Source organism: Octopus bimaculoides, chromosome 2 (assembly GCF_046866305.1).
Source record: "Octopus bimaculoides isolate indiv1 chromosome 2, ASM4686630v1, whole genome shotgun sequence".
NCBI lineage: Eukaryota > Metazoa > Mollusca > Cephalopoda > Octopoda > Octopodidae > Octopus > Octopus bimaculoides.
The window spans coordinates 194,078,185-194,105,278 of record NC_142929.1 but is presented as its reverse complement, the minus strand read 5'-3'; the positions used below and the strand labels follow the sequence as shown (position 1 = coordinate 194,105,278).

At 40.9% G+C, this 27,094-nt stretch overlaps 1 long non-coding RNA gene across 2 annotated transcripts; it reads left to right on the top strand.

The window, feature by feature from the left end:
* On the top strand, positions 1–27,036 carry LOC149137334 (uncharacterized). 2 transcript variants are annotated; one of them, XR_016240869.1, is made up of 2 exons: positions 1–3,314; positions 26,628–27,036. It is a non-coding gene; the product is annotated as an uncharacterized LOC149137334 (long non-coding RNA). Both variants share the same exon structure in this region.
* The last annotated feature ends 58 nt before the right edge of the window (positions 27,037–27,094 follow it).

Here is a 27,094-nt window from a genome sequence, read left to right as displayed (position 1 = left end):
CACCATCATCGTCATCATAATTTAACGTCTGTTCTCCATGCTGAGATGGATTGATGGACTGAGTGGTCAGACAGGAGCTGACCAGCTGAAGAGCTGCTGCCTCAGCCCCATTTGTCTGTTTTGGCAAGGTTTCTATGGCCGGATGCCCTTCTCTAATACCAACCACTTTACAGAGTGTACCAAATGCTTTTACACAGCATGGATGCTTTTACGTGGCACTGGCACGGGTGCTTTTTATGTGGCACCAGCACCCACAAGCCTGCAAGGTTCAGAACACCCAGCAGAAGAGGAATGCAGGGCACATGCCCCTGTATGCAAGCAGCACACAACCATGATTTTACTTAGCTTGAAGGGTCTTCTCAAGCACAGCAAACCACCAGGAGTCTCAGTCCCCTGTTGTCCCCTCTGGAAGGTCCAATGTCTGAAGATCCTTTCTCACCACTTCATCCACACCTTCTTGGGTCTACCCCTTTCCCCTTTTTCCCTCCACAATTAGAGAATGGCACCCCCTGATGCAACTCTCCTCATTCATATGCATTACATGACCATACCAACGCAGTCTTCTCTCTTGCACACTACTTTTGATGCCTCTTGTACCCAGTTTTTCTCTCAAATCGCTTACACCCTGGCCTGTATGCACACTGACATTACCCATCCAGTGGAGTACACTGGCTTCATTTCTTTCAAGCCTTCACATATCCTCAGTAGTCACAGCCATGTCTCACCACTATGCAACATGGCTGTTCACACACAGGCATCATACAATCTGCCTTTCACTCTGGCGGAGAGGCCCTTTGTTACAAAAAAAGTGTAGTAGCTCTCTGAATCTCACCCAACCTATTCTTATTCTAGAAGCTATGCTTTCAGAACAACCACCTCCACTATTAACTTGGTAACAGAAACTGTCTACTGCGTCTAAGGATCTCCCCCTGACATTTGAGGGAGTCTATTTTTTGTAAACTCCTGGGGTTTAATGTCCCTGCACATCAGTCACATGTAACGACTGTTTTCTCTGTTAGTCTTCCAGTGACACTGCTGCACCTCTCATGTATCCACAGCTTGCATTCATTACACCACATGGAGTTTCTCCTGACACCTTTTCTCCATATTGAGCAGGGCTATCTTCCTGAAGGGATCTGTGATTTGTCTGTTTTCCTACTTACCAAGACTTTGGTCTTGGCTTAATTAATTCTAAAGCCCTTTGATTCCAGTTCTTGCTTCCATAACTGAAATTTCTGCTAGTGATTCAGCAATAAGAAGGTCATTGACATAGAGGAGCTCCCAAGGGCAGCTAGTCTTAAATACCTCAGTTATAGCTTGGAGGACTGTGATAAACAAGAGGGGGTTAAGAACTGATCCCTAGTGGACTCCTACTTGTACATTAAATTCCTTGCTATACTTTCATCTCACTGACCGCATCCCTGTACATGGCTTGTACAGCTCTCACTAACCACTCACCTATCCCTAGTTTCCACATTGCCCATCAGATAAGGGAGTAGGGGACCCTGTAAGAGGCTTTCCCCATGTTAACAAAAGCCAGATACTTCTCCTATTGCTTCACCAGGAAGAATCGGTGGTGCTTCTACCTGGCAAAATCCAAACTGCACCTCATCTATGCTAACTCTCTTCCTAATTAACTGAGCTCAGATCCATAATATAAATGCATCCTTTGCAGGTGCAGGTGCCATGTACAATGCACTTGTGCCAGTGCTATGAGAATGCACACGTGCCAGTGATATGTAAGAAGCACCTAGCACACTCTGTGAAGTCCAGCCATAGAAACCATGCCGCAGCATACAACTGGATGCTGGACAGTTTTCCAGCCTGGCCAGCTCCCGTCAAACTGTCCAACCCATACCAGCATGGAAAATGGACATTAAATGATGATGATGACGATGATGATGATACATAAATGTGTGTGTGTGTGTGTGTAGATAAAAATAGATATGGCCAGTTTATGGGGTTATCCTGCTTTTCACATCCCTAAACTCGTTGGCTAATGGCCTCTCTAGAAAATGGAGGAGAAAAAGACTTCACTACTTTTTGTCAACAACAAGGGAGTGTCTCCCTTTAAAATGCTATCCAAAATTGACCCTGTTGGCTTGTGGGTCCCAGGACGTCAGCAGGTATTTTCCTGAAGTGCAAGCAGGGTCTGAAAACTTGTGTTCTGCAGTTAAGGATGTTTCTCAGGTTGAGGGAATCCTTTAATATCCTCATCTGCTTGACTATGCACAGCTTACAACACTTGGTTCCATTTATGTAGGTGCCTGGGTTTTCTAGAATCTTCCATGATATTATGCTTGGAGGAGTTCCTTTGTCTTTCAGCCACCATACATGACTGGCTAACGACGTAGTATATCTCCTCTCTGGGATTCTGAAAGAGGATCTGTGGTTGGAGAGGCACTGCTTCAATGTGTTTTCGGAACATCTGATGTGTGGGTTTTGGTGACACTGTTTCTGTTGATGTTGATGCTGTTGCTTCCATTGTTGTTGGTGCTGATATTGTTGGTGTTGGTGCCATTAATGCTGGCATGGGGGGACATCATTGGTTGTGCTATAATCATTGTTGTTGGAGCTGTTATCAGTGCTAACCAATGGCTAACTTCAAAGCATATTATATGAGAACTCTCAAACGACTTGTGAAAGTAACTGACAGGGAGGAAAAACCTACAGTCAGAGATTTTTGGAAGAAATTCAACATAACAGATGCTGTTGATAATATAACTGAGTCATAGGATGAACTGAAACCTTCAACTTCGAATGGTGCTTGGAAAAGTAATATGGCCAGACTATATCCATGACATCACAAGTTTTCCACAATCGGAAAATCTACATCAAATTCAGAAAGATATTGTGACACTTGCAAAGGATGTAGACTTTGAAGAAGTCATAAAGGACAATGTGATTGAGATGCTAGCGTCCCAGAGAGAAAGTTTATCTAACAAGGAGCTGATGCTTTTAGAAAAAGTACAAGCTGAGAATACAGATGAGACAATGGAAGTTTCACCTACACCACCTTAAATTGACTATAAAGTTATTGCTCGATAAATGGCAGTTATCGAGGAAGGTCTGAAGGTTTTTGTTGATAAGGACCCTAATCATGAACCTAACATAGAAATAACAAAAGGAGTTTACAATGAGCTCAGTTCCTCTACGGAGCTGCAGAAAGCAATGGAACATCATAAACAACAAACAACTCTGGATAAGTTCTTCATCCCTCAAACTAATGTTTGTGATAATGAACTATAAAATAATAAAGATTGTCCGTCTTCCTCCTCCTCCTCCTCCTCACTCAGTTGCCAACATCTTTTGTGGTAAGAACGATCTCTTACGATATCTCGATTCTTATTAATTCCCTGAGGTTTTTTGTGTTTTTATGCATCTAAATTGCACCGTTTATGTTTAGGAATTGTTATTTTCGTGTATAAAAGTGATCGTCTTGCTCTCTTTTGTTTTCTTCGAAAAAGTCGATAGGAACGTAATATCACTTAACAACATGAAAATCAATCGGATAACGAATCTTGCATAATGAGATTTCGCGTTACGCAGATGTTCAGGAATGTCTGTAAAGTAAGGGATTTCTGGAGTTATAAATATTTCAAGGGAGTTAACTCTTATTATATGCACAGAGTCACTTCCCTTGGAAATAGAACTCGTCAAAAGAGTCCCTTATGTGGTCACTAAAGCTGTTAGAAATAGCAGCTAAATCTCTCTCAACTTACGACCTACCACGTCAAAACAAGAACGACGGATCTGACGTCATATATATAATATGATGGGGTGGTCATGGATGAAAGTTCAGAGAAAAGTAATTCGTAAAAATGCGATTGGTGCTTTGAAAATATTTGGAATGTTGGACGTGATTGGTTTGTTTCATATTTCTTAGATAATACTTGATGGCCGAGTGAAAAGGAATTTAAAAAACAGACAGATGGCATGTTGTTATAACAGGCGCAAACAGGACAGATTATAAACACTAATTATAAACAGATCAGCATTAATAATAATAATAATAATAATAATAATAATAATAATAATAATAATAATCCTTTCTACTAAAGGTACAAGGCCTGAAATTTTTAGAGGAGGGAGTTAATCAATTACATTGGCCCCAGTGTTCAACTGGTACTTACTTTATCGACGCTAAAAGGATGAAAAGCAAAGTCGACCTCAGCAGAATTTGAATTCAGAGCATAAAGACCGACGAAATACTGTAAAGCATTTTGCCTGATGTCCTAACAATTCTGCTAGTTCGCTACCTTAATAATAATAATAATAATAATAATAATAATAATAATAGTTTCAAATCTTGGCACAAGGCCGGGAAATTTTGGGGGAGGGGATGTATCGATTACATTGATCCCCAGTGCATAACTGGTACTTAATTTATCAACCCTCGAAAAGATGAAAGGCAAAGTTGACCTCGGCAGAATTTGAACCCAGAGCATACAGACAGACAAAATGTCGCTTAGTATTTTGTCTGACATGTTTATCATTCTGCCATGATATTGCTAATGATACACACACAAATGTTGTGCCGTATGCAATACTGAGGAAGGCACGACTTTTCTTATTATGAAGCACAGGGTTTTGAGATTCCACATGTTGGTAAAGCAACTCTTCCTGTAAACCATAGGTTCTCAAAGCGGGCGCTACCGCTCTCCGGTGGACGTTGAGAGGGTTCAGGTGGACGCTGGTGTCTAAGGGGTGGGGGTGGTAGAGAAAAAGGAGGCATTGGGAGGAAGGCAGTGGATTGGGGACGCTATGAATTTACTATAATATTATATTAAATATCAAATGATTCATAGTTTATATAAATTAGTAAAATATAAAATATTTATTTACACATAAAAATAGGGGTGGGGGGACATTATGTGCCTATGAGGGTGGGGCCCAAAAAGTTTGAGAACCTCTGCTCTAAACAAAGCTACAACTTGACATTGTCTCAATCTTAAATGAGACATTTTTGCCATCATTAAACCTAATTCTAGAATATGTGTGTGTGTGTGTGTGTGTGCGTGTGTGTGTGTATGTGTGTGTGTATACATGTGTGTTTATACATGTGTATGTCTATATCTATCTGTCTATCTATATATATATATATGAGAGCTGTGCGAGCCATGTACAGAGATGCTGCCAGTAAGGTGAGGGTTGGAAATGAGTACAGCAATGAATTCCGGGTAGAGGTAGGGGTCCACCAAGGTTCCGTCCTCAGCCCCCTCTTATTTATCATAGTCCTCCAGGCAATCACAGAGGAGTTCAAGACAGGTTGCCCCTGGGAGCTCCTCTATGCTGATGACCTTGCCCTAATTGCGGAGTCACTATCAGAACTAGAGGAGAAGTTTCAGGTGTGGAAGCAAGGTCTAGAATTGAAGGGCCTTAGAGTCAACCTAGCTAAAACCAAAATCCTAATAAGTAGGAAGGTAGATAAAACACAAACCCCTTCAGGTAGATGGCCCTGCTCAGTATGTAGAAAAGGAGTAGGTAGTAACTCTATAAGATGTACCCGGTGCAAGCTATGGACACATAAGAGGTGCAGCAACATCAAAGGCAGGTTAACTAGCAAGTTAGTTTTTGTTTGTGGCAGATGTTCAGATGCAATAAAGACTGTAAACAAACAGGAAACAACTTCTATCTCATTCCAGGGTGAAAAACTAGAGGTAGTCGATAGCTTCTGCTATCTGGGCGACCAAGTTAGTAGTGGGGGTGGGTGCGCTGAAAGTGTAGCTGCTAGAATAAGAATAGCCTGGGCAAAGTTTAGAGAGCTCTTACCCATGCTGGCGACAAAGGGACTCTCACTCAGAGTAAAAGGCAGACTGTATGACGCATGCGTACGAACAGCCATGCTACATGGCAGTGAAACATGGGCTGTAACTGCTGAGGACATACGTAAGCTTGCAAGGAATGAAGCCAGTATGCTCCGTTGGATGTGTAATGTCAATGTGAATACCCGTCAGAGTGTAAGTATCTTGAGAGAAAAGCTGAACATAAGAAGCGTCAGTTGTGGTGTGCAAGAGAGACGATTGCGCTGGTATGGACATGTGGTGAGAATGGATGAGGATAGCTGCGTGAAAAAGTGCCACACCCTAACAGTTGAGGGAACCCGTGGAAGAGGTAGGCCCAGGAAGACCTGGGCTGAGGTGGTGAGGCAAGACCTTCGTACATTGGGCCTCACCGAGGCGATGACTACTGACCGAGACCTTTGGAAATGTGCTGTGCGTGAGAAGACCCGGCAAGCCAAGTAAGATCGTTGCCAGTGCCCCTGGACTGGTTCTTGTGCGGGTGGCACGAGATGCACCATTTTGAGCGTGGCCGTTGCCAGTACCGCCTGACTGGCTCCTGTAGGATTTTCGAGCGAGATCGTTGCCAGTGCCCCTGGACTGGCTCTTGTGCGGGTGGCACATAAAAGACATCATTTCGAGCGTGGCCGTTTTCGTGCGGGTGACACGTAAAAGCACCCACTACACTCTCTGAGTGGTTGGCGTTAGGAAGGGCATCCAGCTGTAGAAACTCTGCCAAATTAGACTGGAGCCTGGTGTTGCCATCCGGTTGCACCAGTCCTCAGTCAAATCGTCCAACCCATGCTAGCCTGGAAAGTGGACGTTAAACGATGATGATGATGATGATGATATCTATATATATGTTGTGATGATTTGATAAGCGTTGCTGAGTTTTACAATTCTGTAAATAATAATAATGATATTTTATATCCTTAAAGCTTTTAAGCAATCACCGTGCATTGACTAAATAAAATAGTCTAATATTGGGGCATATAAGCCCCTTACAGTAAAAAGTGGGTTTTCCATATGCAAGGGACTTGAACCACACCTCTATGTACCCACTCGCCTCTTCACCATTAGATTTAAGAACTATAATTTCATAGTGCTGTTTTTATAAACAAGCATGTGCGTTGTCTGCGTTGATGTAATGGTAGCACACTTGTCGTGAAACATAGAGGTGTGAGTTCAAGTCCCATGCATACAGAAAACCCACTTTTTTTCCATTGAGGGTTTATATGCCCCAATATTAGCCTATTTTCTTTAGTCAATACATGGTGATCACTTAAAAGCTTTAAGCTTGTAAAATATTATTATCTTTATTTACAGATATATGTGGGTGTGGGTGTATGTATGTGCACGTGTGTGTGTGTATATATGTGTATATTCACATACTCATAAGTGTATGTTGTGATATATGTATGTGAGCACAATAGCCACTAAAAGATTTACAACCAAGAAAAGCTCTTGACCAAGTCACCCAGAACCTTGGGTTGCAGCGTGATGCAAGAATATGAAGACATTTATCAAAGAGTTTAATAACATCTAATTAACCCTTCACATGGGAGGGTGTGTGTGTGTACACAGAACAGCTAGTATGGGTAAGGAGGTATCTGTACGGGGGGGGGGGGTTCTAACTCAAATAATATTTTACTTTATTGTCTGCTTTATTTTTATTTCTCATTTTCATCTTATTTTTCTTAATTACTTCCCATCTTTGTTTATGGAATCCATCCCTTACCATTCCTGTCCAATGGCTTAAACTTACCATCACTAACTGCATGCTGTACCAAAACCGAGTTTATTTATCAAGATACCCTTTATAACATCACCTGAGGAGATGCATCTACACTGAGGGATGCACAACAACCAGTTGTACAGCATCCCACCTGCAAGGAACGCCATATATGTTTCTATGTGCTAGTATTAGTTTCATACTTGTTATGCATTGTGGGCAGTTGCCCGAGGATTGTGCCAGAGCATCAGACATGTTAAAAAATACTGTTTGGTATTCTTTCATTGCATGAACCTAAAAATAGCACATAAAAGCATATATTGTGTTTGTTAAATAATGTATTTATCTCTCACCAGATGGAGCACTTTTTTTTTGTTGGTCTTACCATTACGGAACAGTATACTTTGTGCATATGTATTTATATATATATATATATATATATATATATATATATATATATATATATATATATATATATATATATATATATATATATATAATGTAATGTTAATTTGCCATTTCTGTCTACAAAGACCAAGAAAAAAACATACAGTATGTAATAAGTTGTGTGGAACAGAGTTTATTTTAATGAGATACCTCTTGAACATCACCTGAGGAGACACATCTATACTAAGGGATACACCTAAACTAGTTATGCAGTATCCCACCCACAACGGATTGATGCCTGATGGGTCAAAACGATTGTAGGGATCAATAAAAATTATATTAAAACTATGTAAAGTGTATGTATTTTCCTTTTTTAAATTTCTTATATATATATCATCATCATCACCATCATCATCATCATCATCATCATCATCATCATCATCATCATTTAACATCCGTTTTTCCATGCTGAGATGGGATGGACTGAAAACTGATAAGCTGGGGAGCTGCACCAGGTTCCAATCTGGTTTGGTAAGGTTTCTACAGCTGGATGTCCTTCCTAATGCCAACCACTCTGAGAGTGTAGTGGGTGATTTTTATGTGCCAGTTATGAAACACCAGCATTGGCCACGACTACAATCTCACTTGGCATGATAGGTCTTCTCAAGCACAGTATATTGCCGAAGGTCTCAGTCACCTGTCATTGCCTCCATGAGGCCCAGCATTCAAAGATCATGCATCCCTGTCTTGCCACATGTCTTCCTGGGTCTATCTCTACCACTGGTTCCCTCCACAGTTAGAGATCAGCACTTCTTTACACATCTGTTCTTGTCCATATGAATCACTTCACCATACCAGCACAGTTGTCTCTCTTGCACACAACATCTGATGCCTCTTATGCCCAACTTTTCTCTCAACATGCATACACTCTGCCAAACATGCACACTGACATTACACATCCAGCAAAGCATACTGGCTTCATTTCTTTCAAGCCTACACATGTCCTCTGCAGTCACAGCCCATGTTTCACTGCTGTGTAGCATGGCTGTTTGCACACAGGTATCATACAATCTGTCTTTTACTCTGAGAGAGAGACACTCTTTATTATCAACAGAGGTCGGAGCTCTCTGATCTTTGCCCAACCTATCCTTGTTCTAGCAGCTACATTCTCAGGGCATCCACCTCTGCTACTGACTTGGTCACCTAGGTAACGGAAGGTATCAACTGCTTCTAGCTTACCTGCCTGGCATTTGATGGAGTCTATTTTCTGTAAGTGTTTAGAATTAATTGTACCTGGACGTCTGCCATGAACACAAAGACTATTTTCCCTGTTAACCTTCCTCTAATATTGCTGCACCTCTTATGTGTCCATAGCTTACACTGAGTACATTTATGGACTTTCTACCTATGCCTTTTCTACAGATTAAGTAAGGCCATCTACTTGAAGGGATTTGTGATTTGTCTGCTCTCCTACTTACTAAGGCTTCAGTTTTTGCTAGATTAACTCTGAGGCCCTTTGATTGTTAACCATGCTTCCATGCCTGAAATTTCTTCTCTAGTTCAGGTAGTGATTCAACTATAAGAACAATGCTATCAGCATAGAGTCCCTCCCAGGAGTTCCAAATACTCAGGCATTTCAAAATATCTTTCAATTTGTCATTATACTGTAGAAGTGACTGACCTACATTAAATCATGAATTTACAAGCTGACCGTAAAAGATTTGATCTGGCATTTGACCACTATTCATGGGAAGGATACATACATACATACATACATACATACATACGTATATATATATATATATATATATATATATATGACAGGCTTCTTTCAGTTTGCATCTATGAAATCCACTCACAAGGCTTTGGTCAGCCCGAAACAACAGTAGGAGACACTTGCTCAAAATGCCATGCAATGGGAAGCAAACTTCTTACCACATAGCCATGCCTGCACTGTGTGTGTGTGTGTGTGTGTGTGTGTGTGTGTGTGTGTGTGTGTGTGTGTGTGTGTGCGTGTAGACATATGATTGTCAGATTGTTGAACTACTTTCTTACCTGCCTACCAACCCACCTACCTAGATGCATGTCTACCTATATACATATCTATATATCTTTGTAAGTACCAATCTATCACACCCTACCTTATTGTGTGTGTGTGTGTATGTGTACGTGTGTGTGTGTATGTGTACGTGTGTGTGTGTGTGCTTGATAGATGGTTTCTGTAATCAAGACCTCCAATGTTGTCAGGTAAACAAAATTAATTACTTGTCCAAGTCACGCATCAACTAGACTTGTTGGTAGAAACATGTTTCACTTCTTACAACACAAACCACTCCAACTGTCATTATTGGGGTGGGGGAGTGGAGGTGGGGGCGGCGGCGATGGTGGTGGTGGTGGTGTGGAACCAGTAAATGGAAATATTTTTCCTGTTCCATTGTTCATATATTTTTTTAAATCCTGAAACGCTGGGAAATCTTATCTTTGTTTCTAGATTGGGAAATACCTGTTCTGAAAACTAATACATCGACATACTTTACACACACACACACACACACATGCACGCACACGCGCACGCGCACCCACGCAGGCATGTACATGTATATGTATGTAACGATGATGATGATGATATAATTATGTGTGTGTGAGTGTTTATATATATGTATATACATATAAGCATACATGCATACATATATGCGTACTTACCTACCTACCTACCAACCTACATACATACACACACATGCACACACATGCACATATATATATATATCAATATCAGAGGAAAGTTAACAGGGAAAATAATCTTTGCGCGTGGTAGATGTACAGGTGCAATAAACATGAGAAAAATACAGAAAATAGACTCCATGAAATACCAGGGGAAACCTAGAAGCAGTTGATGGATTTCCTCGTTATTTTGGTGTTTAAGTCAGTAACTGAGGTTGTTGCCCCGAGAGAGTAGCTGCTAGAAAAAGAATAGGCTGAGCAAAGTTCAGAGAGCTTCTGCCTTTGTTGGTAACAAGGGGCCTCTTGCTCAGAGTGAAAGGCAGATTGTATGATACCTGTGTGTGAACAGTTATCCTACACAGCAGTGAAACATGGGCTGTGACTGCAGAGGATATGTGAAGTCTTGAAAGAAATGAAGCCAGTATGCTCCGCTGGATGTGCAATGGCAGTGTGGACATATGACAGAGTGTAAGCATCTTGAGAGAAAAAGTTGGACATAAGAAGAATCAGATGTGGTGTGCAAGAGAGACAACTGCACTAGTGGGGTCATGTGATGCATATGGATGAAGACAGCTGTGTGAGGAAGTGACCATCTCTGACTGTGGAGGAACTTTAAAGAACTCACACTGACACACAGCCACACACACAGCCACACACACACACACACACACACACACACACAGAGTCACACACACACACACAGAGTCACACAGAGTCACACACACACACACACACATACACATATATACATATGTATGATATACATATTTACACATCTACACATTACATGCACACAGAGAAAAAAGCAAAATAGATGGAAACGGAGACCAACCCACAGACGCACAGACCTAGTCATATGTATACATACACACCCACACAAACAGACAGATTCATTATAGACAGATATGCACACACATATGTGTGCATGTATATATGTGTATATGTATGTATATACGTGTGTGTATGTGTGTATATATATATAGATATATATATATATATATTTTTATATATCATCATCATCATCATCGTCGTCGATTAACGTCCGCTTTCTATGCCGGCATGGGTTGGACGATTTGACTGAGGTTTGGTGGGCCAGGAGGCGACACCAGGCCCCAATTCGATCTGGCAGAGTTTCTACAGCTGGATGCCCTTCCGAACGCCAACCACTCAGAGAGTGTAGTGGGTGCTTTTACGTGCCACCGGCACGAGGGCCAGTCAGGTGGGTACTGGCAACGGCCACACTCGAAATGGTGTATTTTACGTGACACCTGCACAGGAGCCAGTCCATTGGCACTGGCAACAATCTCACTATATATATATATATATATATATATATATTGGGCCTCACCGAGGCGATGACTACGGACCGAGACCTTTGGAAATGTGCTGTGCGTGAGAAGACCCGGCAAGCCAAGTAAGATCGTTGCCAGTGCCCCTGGACTGGTTCTTGTGCGGGTGGCACATGAGATGCACCATTTTGAGCGTGGCCGTTGCCAGTACCGCCTGACTGGCTCCTGTAGGATTTTCGAGCGAGATCGTTGCCAGTGCCCCTGGACTGGCTTGTGCGGGTGGCACATAAAAGACACCATTTCGAGCGTGGCCGTTTTCGTGCGGGTGACACGTAAAAGCACCCACTACACTCTCTGAGTGGTTGGCGTTAGGAAGGGCATCCAGCTGTAGAAACTCTGCCAAATCAGACTGGAGCCTGGTGTTGCCATCCGGTTTCACCAGTCCTCAGTCAAATCGTCCAACCCATGCTAGCATGGAAAGCGGACGTTAAACGATGATGATGATGATATATATATATACTTACAACAGTGATCACGCTGGCATTCGGTCATGTAAAAACAAATAATAAATGAGTATATACATATATACGTACAGGTATGTGTATACCTACGTCTACCTGTATATATAGGTGCACCCAGATATGGACCTATATATACAGGTAGATGTTGGTATGCACATACCTGTACATATATATGCATATACTCATTTATTATTTGTTTTTATATATATATATATATATATATATATATATATATATATATATATATATATATATATATATATATATATACATACATATATATATACATATATACACACACACACACACACACACACACACACACATATCATCATCATCGTTTAATGTCCGCTTTCCATGCTGGCATGGGTTGGACGGTTTGACTGTGGACTGGCAAGCCAGAAGGCTGCACCAGGCTCCAATCTGATCTGGCAGAGTTTCTACAGCTGGTGGCACGTAAAAAGCACCATTTGAGTGTTGGGCCTCACGGAGGAAGTGACAAGTGACCAAGAGCTTTGGGGATATACCATGCTTCACCTGTCAAGCCAAGTGGAAGTATGGTCATGGCTGATGCTGGTGTCAGGTCAATGGCACTCATGCCAGTGGCACGTAAAAAGCACCTTCTACACTCTTGGAGTGGTTGGTGCTAGGAAGGGTGTCGAGCCGTAAAAACCTTGCCACATTGGATTGGAACCTGATGCAACTCCCCAGCTTAACAGTTTGAGGTGGGGATGGTGGGGTTAGGGTTTTGTTATTTGGGAGATGGGGTGGGTGTAAGTGGTGGATGTGAAGCATCTGTGACAGCAAGAGCGAGACTTGGCCGGGTGAAGTTCAGGGGATGTGAGAAAAGGTTCTCATTTAAGTCAAAAGAAAAGGTCTGTAGGAGTTGTGTGAGAGATGCAATACTGTATGGGAGTGAAATATGGTATCTGAGGGAGAGAGAGAGAGAGATGGCGATTTTGAGAAGGACTGAGAGAGCAATGGTGAGAGGAATGTGTGGTGTGAGGCTGTTTGATAAGAGGAGGACTGAGGACTTGATGGGGATGCTGGGGTTGGAGGAATCAGTGGAATGGCTGGCAAGGGCACAGTTCCAGTGACGCAGTGTTTGGTTGTTGTGTGCATGCTCACATGTCCAAGATAGGAGGCTGCACACTAGGGAGAGAGAGCACTGTGGATCACGCAGTGCCGACCCTGGTGTGCTGGTGAAAGGTAGTGTTTCTTTTTGACTCCGTATGTGTTGTGCTTAAAAACGTATTTATATTCTTGAATGTGATAAAGTGTAGAATTGGATTATTATCCTGCTTCCAGCTTCAGTGTTGGTGCCAGCATTTGAAAAATAGGGCAGATTTTTCCCCCTTGTTTTGTGATTTAAAGGGTATTTTTGAAAAACAAGGGGGAATTCACACCGGTGTTCAGTGAACAAATTAAACACACTGCCTGGCAATGACTAAAAAAACAAACCAATCAAGTTTATGTATAAATTTTCTTTTTATATGTTTGTTTCCTTTTACACAATATTAAAACAATGGCTAAAAGTTTTCTGAAGCAGCACCCCTCCTCCCCACTAATTTTATCTATGAGCCGCCACTGTACAGAAGATAATCCCGAAACCATTGTATGGTGGGGTCACATAATGAGATCCCTGCCATTGGCAATTCTATGAACAGGGAGAAATTGGAATCCTTGGACATGAAGTCAAAGAAGGGTTGTGAGAGTCAAGCAATTGGTGAGAGGAAGAGTCAACGTTAGGGAGTCCACTAACGATAGGTGCTGTGATTAATTTAATAAAGCACAAAAGTCTCCACCAAATAGAATTGGTTACTAAGCAAGGTTGTTGGGTGAGGAGAGAAATAATACAAGACTAGACATGATATCAACATTGGAAAAGGAGCGGGGGGGAGAGCAAAGGAGAGAGAGAGAGAGATAGAGAGAGAGAGAGAGAGAGAGAGAGAGATAAGTAATTTGACAAGGTCTCCTCCTTCTGCTCTGAGAGGATCCAAGCAAATAAAGAGCAAGGTCTGCCTCTTCAGTTGTTAAAGCGTGTTAAACTATGACAACCAGACGACAAGGTGGGAACGAAGACATTTAATCATTGTCAACAACATAGTGATGTCTACTTTGGTGTCTCTGTGTATGGATAGAAACATACAGGTATATACATGTGGGCATACAACACACACACACAAACACATGCACACAAGCACGCACACACACACACATACACACACACACACACACACACACACACACACACACACACACACACACACATACACACACATGTCTATATAGTTATTAATAAAGAATTATCAATCCAGACAAATTACTTGCCCTGATTTGTTAATACAAATACACCAGGCTAACAAAAGATTTTCTCATTCATATCAGAACTCCGGGTAATCCTAAGATCCAATCTCGAAGCCATCTTCATAAAGCCATGATTGCATTCTTCAGATAATATGTTTTCACAGAGTGATGTTTACAAGAAAAGGCATAAACAATGGGCTTTACATATTTCTTTATTTGTGCATTGTAGACTTACAGCTGTTTCTGACATACTTTATAGGTGTGTTGATGGTCCTGTTTACTCAATCGATTGATCAATTGAGAAAATTGAACGACCTTAACAAATACTACCATCTTCAGTTTGCTGTAAGATGCACAAACATAGAAATACGCAAAACCCCTCGTTTATGCCTTTTCTTATATGTGTGTATGTATGTGTGTATCTTTGTATGTATAGACTAAAACTAGAAAAGCATAAATTTCACATGTATAGTTCATAGTTTAAACTATGAACTTTAAGGGAAACTCATGTCTTTTCTCTTTTATTACCTCCAGCTTAGCGAAGGCAGAGGTATTGTTTTCAGTTGTGTTTGTTTATTTGTTTGTCCATGGACAAGATATCTCAAGAACTGCTGGATGGATTCAGATGAAACTTTCAGGGAAGTTTGACCTTGTGTCTGGCACAAACTGATTAGATTTTGGGATCGATCTGGTACCGGACAAGGATTCTGGATTATCTTTCCTGTTTTTTTACTTAATTTTTGAGAGCAACCAGGTTCATTTTTAGTATTCTCGTTTGTGAGAGCAATCAAGTTTATTTCAGATATTCTCATTTTAAAAATCGTCTCTAGCTAATCGTTGAGAGGACATTGGTGTTGCTTGGCGGAGGTGTGTGCTCTCTGAGTGCTCTTGTTCTAAATATTTTGTTCTTAAAGATTGTTTTAACCAGGTGTGTATATACATGCAAGGTGGACCCACTGAGATTTACAGAAAAGTGTTGAAGTTGAACATCTTGTCATTCATTGAGCTTTTAATTAAAGTGGATTAATTCTTTGATGTTTTTACATCAATTATGTATTCACATATTATATATCATCATCATCATCATCATCATTTAATGTCCATTTTCCATGCCGGCATGGGTTGGACAGATTGACAGGATCTGGCGAGGTCAGAGAGCTGTATCAGCCAGCAATTGCATGTTTTGGCTTTGTTTCTATGGCTGGATGCCCTTCCTAATCCCAACCACTTTACACAGTGTACTGGATGCTTTAAACGTGACACCAGCATCAGTTCTTTTTATGTGGTACCAGGTGCGTGAGTGTTTATATAACAAAAAAAAAAAAAAATGGAAATTCTTTTTAACTAATTTAATATACAACCCCCCCCCAACCTTTCTCAATACATATCAAACATGTACACTTACATTACAGAGTGCTAGTATATGTTTGTGTGTGTGTGTGGGTTGGGGGGGGCTACGTGGGAAGAAGTTAGGCACAGGCACGGCTGTGTGATAAGAAGCTTGCTTCCCAACCACATGGTTCCAGGTTCAGTCCCACTGCATTGCAACTTGGGCAAGTGTTTTCTACTATAGCTTTGGGCTGACCAATGCCTTGTGAGTGGATTTGTTAGGCAGAAACTGAAAGAAACCCATTGTATTAAAGTCTGTCATACCGGCCATGACGAAGGGAAATAGCCCTGAAACTCGAGTCGCCTTTATATATATATATTTATATTTATATATTTATATATTTGATCCTTTATATTGAACACTCAATATTTCATCTACATTCAATACTTTCTTTCATGGTGCCATCCATTTTTATTTTATTTTATTTTATATTATATATTGTATACTATATTATATATTGTATATTCCATATTCTATACCCCACATTAGTCCTGCAGGAATATAAATAAAACATAAAAAACAGACAGTGTTGGAACTCTTTTAAGCAAAATAATATATTCCTCTATACACAATCATACATACAAAAATCCCCACCTTTTTTGTATTTATTTTTACTCGCATATATATATATATATATATATATATATATATTTGTGTGTGTGTGTGTGTATTTATGTATGTGTCTATATTTGTCCCCTCACCTGCCATTGCTTGGCAACCGATGCTGGTGTGTTTATGTCCCTGTAACTTAGCAGTTCAGCAAAAGAGACCGATAGAATAAGTACTAGGTTTACAAAGAATAAATTCTGGGGTCGATTTCTTCAATGAAAACCCTTTAAGGTGGTGCTGCAGCATGGCCACAATCAAATGACTGAAGCAAGTAAAAGAATATAAGAATACATATACGTGTGTGTGTGTGTGTGTGTGTGTGTGTGTGTGTGTGTGTGTGTGTGTGTGTGTGTGTGTGTGTGTTCTACCCTCATTGCTGTTTGGAAGTGAGACATGACTTATTTATCAAAAGGTTTACCTTTACTGGCAACCAAAGGTATTTCTTTGCAAGTAAAGAGAAGGTTGTGATGGTGCAGGATAGTCAGACATGGGCCCTGAATACAGGGGACATGCAAAAACTTGAGAGAAATGAAGCTGGTATGCTCCACTGGATGTGCAATGTAAACGAAAATGTACAACAGAACACTGATGTATTGAGGGGAAAGTTAGGCATAAGAGGAATTCGATGCAGTGTGGAAGAAAGGGAGACTGTGCTGGTTTGGTCATGTGATGCAGATGGATGAGGACAGTTGCATAAAGAAGTGTCAATCACTTAATTTGGAGGGAAGTTGTGGAAGAGCCTTATAAAGGAGACAAGAGAGGAGTGAGCCATGTGGCGCATTGCTGTACGCAAGAAGATCTGCCCACCACAACAGAATTGAAATCCTAAAACCAAAGTGTCACATAAAAAGCATTGGTGTGGGAGTAGGTGCCACATAAAAAGCACCCAATACATTTTGTAAATTGGCTGGCATTAAAAAGGGGCATCCAGCTGTAGAAACCAAGCCAAAAGAGACGAATGGAACTGGTGCTGCCACTGGCCTTGCCAATTCTAATCAGTCTGTCTAAACACTTGCCAGCATGAAAAATGGACGTTAAATGATGACAATGACAATGATGTTGATGATGATGATGATGATGTATAGCTATATATCTCTATCTATCTATCTATCTATCTATCTATCTATCTATCTATCTATCTATCTACACACACACACACACACACATATACACACACACACACATATATATACACACACACACACATATATATACACACACACACATTATTAGGCTAATTTGGAGAAATTTTGGCATGAAATCCCTGGTTACAAAAGAGGCTTATAGTAGCAGAGTCCCTTCTCAGAGGGGCTCTGGCTTTCTGTACAGCTCTCCCTCTTGTCCCTTCTCTGGTGATATCTGATTCAAAGTGCTTGTATTTGACCTCAGCATCACTTGATAACTGGTGTTGGTTTGTTGACATCCCAGTAATTTAACGATTCAGCAAAAAAGACTAAGATAAGTACTAGTCTTAAGAATGAGTTCTGGGGTTGATTTGCTTGACTAAAACTGTCAAGCAAGTGCCCCAGCATGGCCACAGTTCAATGACAAAACCAAATAAAAGATAGAAGACAAGATATGGTTGTGTGGTTAAGTTTGCTTCCCAACTGCATAGTTCAGGGTTCAGGGTTCAGTCCCACTGTGTGGCACCTTGAGCAAGTGTTTTCTACTATAGCCATGGGCTGACCAAAGTCTTAGGAAGGAACTTGGCAGATAGAAACTGAAAGAAGCCCTAAATATATTTTTGCATGCGTGTGTCTTTGTGTTTTGTGTTTGTCCCCCACCACTGCTTGACAACCCGGGTTGTTGTGTTTATGCCCCTGTAACTTAGAGGTTCAACAAAAGAGACCAATAGAATAAATACCAGGCTTAAAAAAAAACGAGTCTTGGCGTTGACTCATTCAATTAAAATTCTTGAGGAGGTGCCCCAGCATGGCCACAGTCTAATGAATGAAACAAGTTAAAAGGTTAAAGAAAAGGTAATACATACATATATACTTACACACACACACACACACACACACACACACACGCACACACACACAAACACATATATATACACGTATACATATGTTTATGCATACAATGTAATATAACATACACACACACTCGCACACAAACGCATATGTATGTTTGCGTGTGCTTGCGCACGCGCGCGTGCATGTGTGTGTGTGTGTGTGTGTGTGTGTGTGTGTGTGTGTGTGTGTGTGTGTGAAATAGAACGTTTGCTAGATTGACAGAGGCAGGTAAACAAGTAGACAAATAGATAGAGAAAGAGAGAGCGAAAAGAGAGAGGGAGAGGGAGAGGGAGAGAGAGAGGAGAGAGAAAGAGGAGAGAGAGAGAGGAGAGAGAGAGAGAGAGAGAGAGAGAGAGAGAATTTGCATTCGCGTGTGGGAAGCAATGGACAGGAACAAGCAAGTTTCAAACTGTCACACAAACAGACACACACACACACACACACACGCACACGCACACGCACACGCACACGCACACGCACACGCACACACACACACACACACTCTCAAGCAGACAATCGACGGATTTATTGTGGTGGAACCGACAAGTCCCGACTTCGACTGCTGTGAACGAAAGGTAAGTTATATCGAGTTTATCCAGTTGCAGACTTTTAATATTATTGTCTTACATATGTCTGTATATATACAGGTAACACATCGATTTTCCGGAGCCTTTAGTTCAAAACCCTTTCCGTGATACTGATTTTTCTGAACCGGGAGGGGAAGGGAATGTGCTCAACACCCCTTAAATTAAACAAACATCAAATTTGCTTAATTAAATGAAGCATACTTACCTGTACATTTGTGTAAATTAAAGTGGATTAGAAGAGGTTCCGAACCGTCGGTGTCCGGGACTTCGGTACTGTGCGTGCTTGTGTTTGTGTGTGTGTTTGTGTGTGTGTGTGTGTGTGTGTGTGTTTGTGTGTATGTGTGTGTATCTATCATTTGCAAGCGTGTGGTGGAAAAAAAAATTGAAAAGTTCCCGTCGGAAAAAATTCGACTTATGTGGGTGTGCTGTTCCAAAAGTCCACCAAGGCATTCTAATGTGAAAATTACCGAGTAACAACGAGATACTCAGTTAGTGTGTGTGCGTGTGTGTGTGTTGTAAGCAAAAATAAAACGAATGGCTATTTCAAGGTATCACTCCAAAAGCTTGATTTCTTCTAATAAACGGCGCCACTGAAACGCGCGTAGAGGCGATACTCTGAACTCGACGTTTGTTCTATTCTTGTTTGCTCAATATTGATTTCAATTTTTGGCGCAAGGCTGGCAATTTCGGGTGAGTGAGTAAGACAATTGCATCGATCCCAGTGTTCAACTGGTACTTATTTAATCGACCCCGAAAGGATGACAGGCAAAACTAACCCCGGCGGAATTTGAACTCAGAACGTAAAGACGAACAAAATGTCACAAAGCATTTTGTCCGACGCACTAACGATTCTAGCAGCTTTTGCCGCCTTATTTTGTTTGCTAAATATCACACCGCAGAAATTGTAACAATAACTCCTTTGATACAAACACGGATTTGTAGAATCCTCGGGCACCAAGTGAACAACTGTTTAACTCTGTTAATCACACTTTTGCTAATTTGATCAGTTGAAATACTCGGATTTCAGTTTTCTCTCCTTTTTGGCAGGAAATAATCTGTCTAACCAAAAAGAAGCAGAGGGGCTTATAAGTTAATTCACCAAGATTCACTCACTCTCTCCCTCTCTCTCTCTCTCTCTCTCTCTCTCTCTCTCTCTCTCTCTCTCGCACGCACACACACACACACACACACACACACACACACACACACACACACACACACACACACACACAGGTTGTCCGTAAGTCAGAGATAAAAAGCACATTCTAAAAAAGAAATTGAGCGGTTATACTTTATATTATCGAATACTATATTCTTGGTTATGCCATATAAATGGGTCAGAATAATAGCGATGGCATCGTACAGACTATTTCACTTGAAGAAATTCACAACTCTTCAGACATCCTGACTGGAAGCACGCAGCCTCTTTTTCGCTGTCCAGACTCACTTGGTGGAGATAAAAAGTGGAAAGAAAAAGGTAATGACAGGTTATAACATTTTCTGGGGCGAAAAGAAGAGTTTCCAGCCACTTACTCGAAAAGGGAGACAAGCATGTTGTCAAAACGAATTTTTTATTGTGTGGGCAGCGACCAAATATCTCGCTTTTCGAGTTCGGGAAGGCAGTTGAATCGTGTGGAATTTTTTGAACTATTCCCTTCATGATTAATCGAAATTTACATTACCTACCTACATTCACATGTGCCCCAGGCTGTTCCAGCAGTTCCCAGTAGATCTTGTATGGCATTCCTTCTTAATCGCCATATAGAATTGGCTAATATTGTAACATTGCACCTCTTTTGATTTCTAAAAGTGGAACTGTGATTATTTAGCCTAGTGTTAAAGGAACCCTCCGTTGTGTGTGTCCCTCCGTTGTTGTTGCCATTGTTGGACAATCCCTCTGCTTGCTAGACTGCGGCCTCAGCGTTGCATCGACCATTCATTCACTGTCCACTTACTGCTAACTCTACACGTACATCCCGCCTCTGCGCGGGGCTTCACTAATATTTTCTTTGACACTCGGCGCACAACTGAACAAGACCCTAAACCGAACAACTGAGCCTCATCAAAGTAAATTACTCCCATATTCTTTTATGGAAGGGTTTGACGGATTTTGTAACTGTAATCCTAGAGATAGCCCCGGTTCTGTTGCTTGGAATGGTTCCTGAGAAGACAGAGCATTGACAGTTCTGCTATTATGTCACTTGATAAACGAAGATATAATCACTGTTAGATGAGAGATTACTGGAGTTACATTTTATATCTCTTAAATCACTACACTGTAATCCACACGTGCGTGTGTGTGTGGGTGAGAGAGAGAGAGAGAGAGAAGATTTGTTAATTTGATGACTGCTCAGTTTTTCATCTCAGATATTGTTGTCTTTGAAACTCAAATTCTTTTCTTTCTGTCTTTTTTCTTTTGACAACTTCGGGCAACCAAATCAATCTTTTTTTTTCTATTTTGAAAGCATCAGCTCCGTTTCGCGTTCGTCTCCGTCTGATCGATCAGGATTGAGCTTTTGGTGGAGGAGTGAAATGCAATAATAATGCACGGAGTTACTACACATAACAGAAATAGGATTTCTGTGAGATTTTGGTGCCGTTGCCGGGTGTCATCCAATAGATCTGAAAAGACAACTTGGAAGGTTTCCATGACGATCGGAAAACGATTTAGTTAAGCAATTTCGGTCAAAATGGAAAAGAATGGAAGCGCATTGTGACCAGCGATGTCTAACAGCATCTGGTGGCCCGGTCGATATACATTCCATTACAGACAACAAATATCAAATAACAATGACCACAGACCTGGATGTAAAGTTGCTCTTTATTTCGGTCATTTGTTTCCCTCCTCTAACGTCAAGGGACATAACCTCGCTTGTCTTGATTTTCTTTCATTCCGGTGGATTTCCTCAAACGCTCAATCGAATATCCTACATATAGGTTTCAAATTTTAGCACAACGCCAGTAATTTCGTGGTAGGGTGAAGATCGATTACATCGACACCAATGCTCAGCTGGTACTTAATTTACCGACCCCGAAAAGCAAAATCGATCTCGGTGGTATTTGAACTCGAGACGCAAAAACGGACGAAATGCCGCTAAGCATTTTGCTACGCATGCTAACGATTCTGCCATCTTACCGCCTGAAATATCTGACATATTACGACCAATATTGATCTATATTGAAGTATATTGATCTATTGAATACAGAAAATTCCGATCACCATATTTATTTTGTTGTCTGCCAATTCTTTGGTTTCTTTGGCTTTAACTCGAACACCATTTTAGAAAATATTTTCATCGATCCTAAGATAATTTTAGCTTCCACCAATAGAAAGGTTATTAATGGCCGGGCATTCCCAATCGATTAATTGATTTCTATGTAATCAGCAGAGACAAAACCAAAGAGCAACATTGACTGCATCGGTTGTTAAGGAGCAACAAGTTAGTTCACCGGATTTTCCCAAACAGAAATAGAAACAATGATTTGAATAGCAAAATATATAAGATGGAGGGTGACTATTTTATCTTGAGTCAGGCATTAACAAGGTTTATAGCCATGTTTGAAGCGGTGGAGTGGTTGAGGGGGTCAGCGGGGGAGAGTGGTGGCTGACCGTAAGCAGAAAGTTTTGATGAGCACGAAGTTCTCGGACCTCGAGTCACTGATATAGATTTACAGATGTGTGTATGTGTGGATGGGTGGGTAGGTGCGCGCGCGAGCGTGTACAGACATTCCAGTGTAACAGACAGAAGAGTTGTTTCTGAAAATGTTTCTGTGAAGTGGAACCTTCTGACGTAAAACTATTTTCATTTGTGTTTCATGTTACGGAATTACACATTACGACAATAATTTCAAAAAATGCAATATATATATATATATATATATATATATATATATATGCAATGTTAAATCTCTGAACGAGGTATTAACAGTAACTGCACGATAAAGTGAAGTATATTTTCCACTTAAATGTGGCTGACCCCTAAGGGGGTAGCATCCACCCTTAGGAGTCAGCCACATTTAAGTGGCAAATATACTTCACTTTATATATATATATATATATATATATATATATATATATATATATTCTGTTATTCTGTTATTCTGTTATTCTGTTATATGTTTGAGCCCTAAGGCTATGGCCATGCTGGGGCACGGCCAGTGCATTCACCCTTTAATTGGCCGATTCTATGTGATTGGTTTTTGGTGAAGGAGGGAGTTCGACACTGCTGCCCTTTTTTGAGTTTCCTGCCTGGATATTGGTTCATCTGGGATCTTGGACAGCAAGTGGTCAAGTTGTTTCTTGAAAACATCTACCCCCACCCCTTGGAGATCCATCAGATGTTTTGGTAAGGCGCTAAATAGCTGTGAGCCCTTGAATCCCAAATTATTGCAATACATGATCCTCACCTTAGGTGGGACAGCTGGGACATTTGGAACAGTGCAGTGACGCACAATTCGAGGCCTGGTATTATTCTCAATTCCGAAGTTTGGTACCAGCCCCTCCAGTATCTTACAACCCCCACACACTCACGCACGCACACACCTGCGCGCACGCACACTCGTGTATATATATAATTATATATATATAAAATAAATAATAAATAATAAATAATATAATATATATATATATAGGAGAATTTACGAAAAAGACAACAGACGAAGACAGGTGGTGTAAACAACAAATGGATATATTAGTATAACGCTCGGGAATAGAGAAAATCTTTGACGTTTCGAGCTACGCTCTTCAACTGAAAGGAACACAGAAAGAAATAAGCAGAGAAACAAGGAGAAATATATATATATAGGGCCTTATCGTTAACAGTTTCAAATGCCAGCTCTGGTTTCTCGACCATCCAGCTTCACATGAACAGACTGTAAACCTGTTTACAGATTCTTTCGTCTCTGTCGAGGTTCCTCCATCAACGTGGTGCTCTCTTGCTGCCTTAATTACTAACCGAGCTTTCGAGTCCATCTTTCGTTTCAAAATCACTAACTTTGAACAGCTTTAAAAAAATCTTGAGGTCATTGAGTCCTACCAAGTTATTTTGATACTTAAGAATTACTTGTCGATTTCTAAGTTATTGTATTTTCTCAGAGTTAGTCTCTCTTGTAGATTCCCGTCATCTCTCCAATGCTTTGACGACCTAATCGTCAGGAAACTCGAATGCTTGGTCAATATCAGACTCTCCTCAGAGTCTCGCGACCAGTCTAGTTTGGAGGTCTGTTTTCTTTCCTCCATCCACGCTTGCTCCCCTTTAGTAGGCAACATCTCGCTTCCAACATGGTCTAGTTCCAGTAGGGAAATGGACGAAGCTCTGTCACAGTGGAGAGAAAATGGGTTTGTCAGTTCCTGTTACAGTTGAGGATAGACGGAAGCAGAGAGTATGGGACAATCTGCGCTCAGGTGCCACTTTCAACTCTCTCCTTGATCAATCTAATTAATTTTCAAGGCGTCGCCTACTTTCTGGGGATTGGATTGATGCCCTGTGTGTGGCCAATATTGGAGGTCTACTCAGTCTTGATGATTTCTGCATCTCCATCGCACTCCGACTGGAAGCTGGCCTCTGTAGGGGACTGACTTGTCGCTTTGGTAGGCCCCTCAATCTCACACGTCTTCACGGTTTGCCTTGCCGTTGAAATGCTGGTCATTTCGCACGTCACACCGAGCTAAACTTATTAAGCGGGCCCTGGCTCGGATTAATATCCCCTCAGTTCTGGAGCCGGGTGGGGGGATTATCCTGAAGTGATTGGAAGAGACCAGATGGTTTTAGCCTCTGTCCCTGGGTAAGGGGTAGGTGCTTCATCACGGACGCCACTGACTGTGACTCTTTTGCTCCCTCCCACACCCTGGAGGCTGCGGTAAATGGGAAGGTCACTGCTTCCGTAGCCGAACGGAACAGAATCCTAAAGCATTGGGACCTGGCAGTGAACTCTCTCTTCCAACCTGTGACGTCTGAGACGTTTGGAGAGACTGGGCTATTAACCGCGACGTTCTTGTCATCGCTGGCAGCTCGCTTCACTGAGGTCTTACTTGATGTCCGTGAGATTGCTTAGCTGTTCCAACGCCTTAACCTCGCCCGTCGTAATATTGCAATCGTGTTGGCTTGCTTCAATGGGTACCGTTGAACCTTGTGGTGTGCGACCAATTGAAGCACTTGGTGCTGCATTCATATATTTTTCCTTCTTTTGTTTCTCCTTTTTTTTTCTTTGTCTTTCTTTCGTAAAATGTATTCCTATTCATATTTTGAATAAAAACTGGAATAGGCAAAGGTTTGATTATGTTATTCTGAATACAGTTTGAGAGCATCGACACTTGTAGTTTCTTTTCATAAAGGAGCAGTAATATATTTCTTAGAAAGTCAAAAGTTATGGCCGGTCATAGAGTGGCCATTCGTTTCATCTCCAGCCATTTGAGTGTGATGAGTCACCTGTACTGTTAAGCACTTTATTTTTTATTTTTTTGTCATTATTTTTTCATTATTTTTTCTTTTTTTGTCATTGCTTTTTACAAATATTTTATTCACAAGATCCGGGTGTTTTCCTAAACTTAAATAGTGAGATATTCCGTTGCTGCCCTCATGAACAGAAATTCGTTTTGACAACGTGGTCATCTCCATTTTCGAACAAGCAAACGACGGATGAACACACACACACACACACACACACACACACACACACACACACGTCTCTTACCAGTGTCGAAGTTCCAATAAAAATGGTGAAGGGTTCCACTCTTCAGACGCCATCACTGTTTCTAACAAAGACAAGATCTGAAATTTTGGTGAGAAAGGGTTGGTGCCATCGACCCTAGTTGTTAACTGGTACTTTATTTTCTAAACCTCTGAGACATGAAAGGCGAAGTTGACTTCGACGGGTTTTGAACTTAGAATTTTAAGAGCCAGAACAAATAGCGCAAGCCATTTAGTTCGACGCTCTAAAGGTTGAAGTCACTCCACCCTTAATGTAATAATAGTTTCAAATTTTGTTACAAGGTGAGCAATTTCGGGGGCAGGGATGAGTCAGTTACATCGACCCCCTCCGCCCCAGTACATGACTGGTACTAATTTTTATCGACTCTGAATGGATTAAAGATCAAGTCGACCTCAGCGACATTTGAATTCAGAACATAAAAGCTTGCTAATCATCCTGTCAGCTCGCCGACTTCACCAATAATGTAATTAATGACGAAAGTAATTATTATTTGTCCTTGATTGCAATTATGAAACTTTAAATGTTTAATATGATTCTTGTTATTTAATTTTATTATGTTTTATTTTTCTTTCTAGGATAAAATGCTGATTAAGTTAATTTCATGAGAGACAACCAAAATTTGTGGAATTATAAAGAATAACTGCCAAAGACGTTAAACAATGGTGTTTAATGGTAAAACCAAGAAACGTCGAGTGGAACAAAGATTCTGAGGCAATTCTTTGCAGTGATGTGGGTAGGGAGGATCGCTTCAATTATGAAGAATTTATTTCCAAAACGACGAAGAACACAAAGAATAACAGATAACAAGTGACAAGTAGAATCACGGGAATCGAAGGCGAAGTGAATAGTCGCAGAAAAGATTGCAAGGAATAAACAGGCATCAATTAGAATTGAATAAAAGAAGAAGAAGAAGAAGAAGAAAATGAAAAGCGAGTTGAAAGGTTAATTAGTAGAAAACATATTAAAGACAGATCAAAAAGAAAATAGGATAACTTCACACACACGCGCGCACACACACCTTATATATATATACATACATATA